Source organism: Diuraphis noxia, unplaced genomic scaffold, assembly GCF_037042655.1.
Source record: "Diuraphis noxia isolate RWA-SAM2 unplaced genomic scaffold, SU_Dnox_SAM2 contig0002, whole genome shotgun sequence".
In the NCBI taxonomy this organism is placed as follows: Eukaryota; Metazoa; Arthropoda; class Insecta; order Hemiptera; family Aphididae; genus Diuraphis; species Diuraphis noxia.
Window position 1 is genome coordinate 66,765,069 of NW_028301712.1, and position 5,009 is coordinate 66,770,077.

The window sequence follows — 5,009 nt, forward strand, 5'->3', positions numbered from 1 at the left end:
ATTCATCGTCACTTGATATTTAAGGTCAATAACGTCTCCATCCGATTTTAAATTTGTGTAAAAATCGTGATATAATTCAGGTACAAGAGGTCAGTTATATGCTTCTTGTTCATCAACAATAATAATATTATTGTATTAGAAATTACAATAGAAACGTTATGGTATTTTTAGTGAACAAAGGCATAAGCCACAGTTTTTTTTAAATAAGTGACATTGGGCATAAATTTATGAAAATAATAAAAAATCCATTTTTTACTTAAAAAATTAAAATTGTAATTATTATAACTCAAAATAATAATGTTCAATCTATAAGACTTAATATTTTTGGATTGGGTACATTCAGTGGCGTATTTACAATTTTTGATTAGGGGGGAGGGGGTGTCATATCATAATACAATAATTTATAAATATAATTATTATTATAATATTTAAATATTTAAAATTTAAGGTCTCCAGACGCATTCAATAATTCTTTGGGGGGACCCCCCCCCCCCACCCATAAATACGCCACTGGGTACATTTCATTATGTTTTTTTTTAATTGAAAAACTATGATTTTAGACTTGTACCCTTTCCCCCAAACACCGTCAATTTTAATATAGTTTAAAATGGTTGGAATATACAAATTTTATGACCCGGATAAAATTAATTTAATAATTAATTCGAATATTTATTTTGTTATTCCGTAGAAAGAAGTAAAAAATTCGAGAAAATCTATTATTAATTATTAGTTGAATGTTTATTTAATTGAACATTTATTTTTCATATACATATACCTACCACATGCCTTCATGATCTAATTTTTAGTGTTTATGGGTAACTTAGAAATCTAGCTAATTATCCTTAATAGAGCTTTAATTAAAATATCTTTGATTATTAATATTTGCTCATTTTGTGTTCAGCTTATAAAATCATTTGATCATTTTACTTAAGACTTTTATAATATTTTTTTATCGTTTACGAGATATTTAAATTTAAACTTGAACCGTTAAATTGAGGTTTTCTCAGTGTTACAACGCCCAAAAATCGACTAACTCTTTTCGGGTAGTATAATTTCGAATATCGATGGAACTCATTCGAACGTCCCACAAAAACATAAAACACATAATTATACTCCAAGCTCAGTGACCACGTACATGAATATATTGTAATTCTGTTTGGGAAGAATAAAAACGAAATGATAAATGACCACTCTCACATACGAGTATAATGCTGAAAATTCGGTCTCGGCAAACCGAAACAAGTCAAACGATTTGACTCCGAGTCCACACGCAGCACGGATGGCGGTAATGTATGTAATAGTAGGTCAATAATCCGAATAGTTTTCCCACACGCCCTTATTTGCGCTGCTGCAGCTTCCACGTCGTGTTATACATTGTCGTATTATCGCGCGTTCCAGAGACTTCGTTATCGGTTTCCGGCGGGGCCCCACAATAATGATGATGATAATAATAATAATAATAATAATAATAATAATGGTAATAGTAATAATCATAAACGAAAAGAGCTTATGCCCATCAGCGCACGTCCTCCGCATCACTCTAAGGGGTAGTTTGGAATTGGTCCGTGATGACGGTCAACGGAGGGGCTGTAAATACCGTCACGAAGCACTGCGACGTTGTCGGGATGCGCGAACATTCGAATAACGAGCTCATCACTTTGTAGAATGCTTTTACGGCCCGATTTGTTATTGTTTTTTTTACACGTCGTATATTATTATAGTTATCCGTCCTGCTTTTGTATTCAAAAACAATTCAATAAAACTTGATGCATTCGTATTTTATTTTATTGTAGCGACTACGAGTATACACATATTAATAACATAAGGTGACCGTTTAATATCATTTAAATATAATATTCGAAATGTGTTTCAGCCGATTTGTGTTTAGTTTTGACGGGTTTTTTGTGAACGACACACGAATATCTGGTATATACTTAAATACCACGACTTGAAAAGCCAAAATCGTAACAGATTTCATCAAATAAAATGTCGTTCTACAAATTTTGCAACCAATTGGTAAATAAATATTTAATAATATTTCATATAATAGCATATATTTACAGTTATTTTCACAACCTTGCCTTTACGGCTGTATTTAACAATTAATTTACCTATCAATAAATAATAATAATAATAATAATAATAATGTTACAGTACGAGCGTTGAAATTTACCATGTTTTCATTCAATAATACCAATATATATATATACAGCTTAAAAGGTAAAACCAATTATAAAACGAAAAACTGTAGGTATAGGTACATTTGAAAATTTCATACAATGTTGAGTTTATAATTTTATATAATCTTGAAATCGTAAAATAATGTCTCATAAGTTTTTATAATATTATAGGTAGTTGAAAAATATTAATGATACACAATGACAATTTTTTTTAGTAAGCATTTGAAATAAAAATTTTGAAAAAATTAGTCAACATCATGGAAATTATAATGTATTACAAAATAATAATATTTACATTTAATAAGCCAAGTTTCCTTAATATAATTATTATCGAAATCTGTTCAACTCTTCAGGGTTGTTATATTACCCAAATAGTCAAATGTTATTAATAAATTACTATTCATATTGGCGCCCTTCACCTCAAAATTGGGAAAATAACTAAAAACCGCTGACTAAAGCCACGGCTACCTAAAGACATCTTGCTACCTCCAGAATCATCCTCATCATCTTCATCATCGGTATCATCAGAAACTAATCAACTCAAATTTTAATTCATTTTACTAAAAAATTAAAATAATGTACAAATTGAATTACTCTATATATAAATTGTATGAATAATATAAATGTATAAAAAAAAAATTGTAAAAACAAACATTTTGTTGAAACAATTATAATTAATAAATGAAAAAAAAAATCTATTCATATTATAATTTAAAGTTATATAATCTATTATATTATGTTCTACTAAATAATAATACCATCCTATAATACTATTAAAGTTCTGTTACTGTAAATTTACCTTAACTGTACTTGAGCCTTACAACATAACAATGAATAAATAAATAACAAAACTTCCTGTAAACTAGGTACCTATTGGACAGCTTTAACTATTCTAATGGCTTAAATCATCATACTGGTAAAATATCTATCTACGTGATACGTATTTCAGTATATTTGGGCATGATGCATTTTTCTTTTTCTCTAAAGGAACAAGACGTTGAAAATGCCGTGCCCATCGCGCAGCGACATCTACACGACGGCGAACGCAACATGAAGTGACCAGGGACAATGGCTAAACTCCACAACCTTTGTATTCACGGTCGGAAATCGGCGGAAAGGGTGCGCATTTCCGATTCGGATGTGATACGTCGTCGCGGCTGGTCTTGAGAGATCACAGAATGACCGCGAAAAATACACCAAGGGACTGTATTACTTCGATTAACGGGTTCTTGTACATCATTTATCCGTTTCCGCCTCGATTGTCGTCGGACGCAAACCCAGAGTCAACTCGTGAATCACCTAGGGGCGGATACGCTTCCGGTCTGTAAATAGAGTGGCGACGTGTCCGACGCCCACGCGGGGTCGCGCCCTCTCGCTGTCTGACCGGAAACGACGTACTCGTCGCGCGTGTAGAGCGCCACACCGTGGGTAAGCCGTTTTTGGAGGTGACGGCGGTTCACGACCGGAAACCGAACCATATTCACCGAGGAAACGATTTTTTGCGGTTTCCGTTGAATCTATATCCTCCCGTATCGGTGAAGTCGACATTAGATTGAACAAATTTGTGCACCTCAAATGCATATATATTGTATTGATTTGATACGCATAATAATATAGAGTATAAATGATGCTGTATTGTAGACATTGGCACCTGTTTAGGTAATAGGTATAATTATATATTTATATGTATATGTACCTACGTACGGTGTGCATCAGACCGTGTGTTGTTTTCGTAAAACGACTCCATAAAAAAAAAACATAATTATTATAATGCATACGGAGTACCCGACCGTCAGCCGTCGGTCGTAATCCGTATCATTTATTATTGTTCGGTAAACGTGTTGCGCAGTATGGGTACTTAATATTTATTAGTATCACCCATACTGATGGCTGAAGGTGTACCTGTAGTGGGTGCCTTTTTGCACCAACTGTGATTTTACCCATTTTAGAAACCCAGGTTTTGAAATTAAAAAATAATTGGTTTTCTTTTATTATTTTAGCTTTATTGATATGATCAAGTCTTCAAAAATATGAAATCAAAAGTATTTTCCATAGGATGTCCAAGGTTGGGCTCTATTATTCGTAAAATTTCGGACTGTACACTTAATTTTACTTTTGGAAATCGTATTCTCACTACTATCTTAGAAAATGTATTACATATATTTGTATATAATAATTATTTAACATTTCAATTAAATAAAACAACAAAATTCAGTAAATATTCATATTTCCTAATAGCCGGCATATAATATTACATTTTTGTTTTGTAGACCGTAGTGCACACTTGTACATTCGTGGTGCACATTGTGTGTCGTTGTACACATAAAAATAAGGCCTGCTCAAGTTATATAAATAGTTAAGTTTAAGGTAGTTGGGGTTCACAATAACTTTGGACCCAATAAGTTGATTTTCACCGTGTACGAGAAACACATAGATGTGAAATGCGATCAAATTTGGCAGTCAAATGTAGTAAAGGCATTATAGCACTAGCAGACGATTACAAAGAGAGCTCCGTTACAAGTGATGGCCGTTTGTTTCGCCGTATTGCTGTATATTGAAATAAACACATGGATTGCCTACACGGTACTCCTTGATAAACGCACGATGTCCCTTTAGCTTGTTGTAACGGGGGCGTTTTTATGTTTTTATTAGGTATTTAGTATTTATAGCTAGTGTCAGTAGTTACACTTTAAAAATTTATCTATAAAAAAAAAACATCTATATCCACAGTATTCGAAATAAATTAGTATACAAACAATTCTTGAAAAGCACATTATTTTCCGTTATAAAATGTAAAAAATGTAGGTTGTCATCATAAAAAGGTATAAA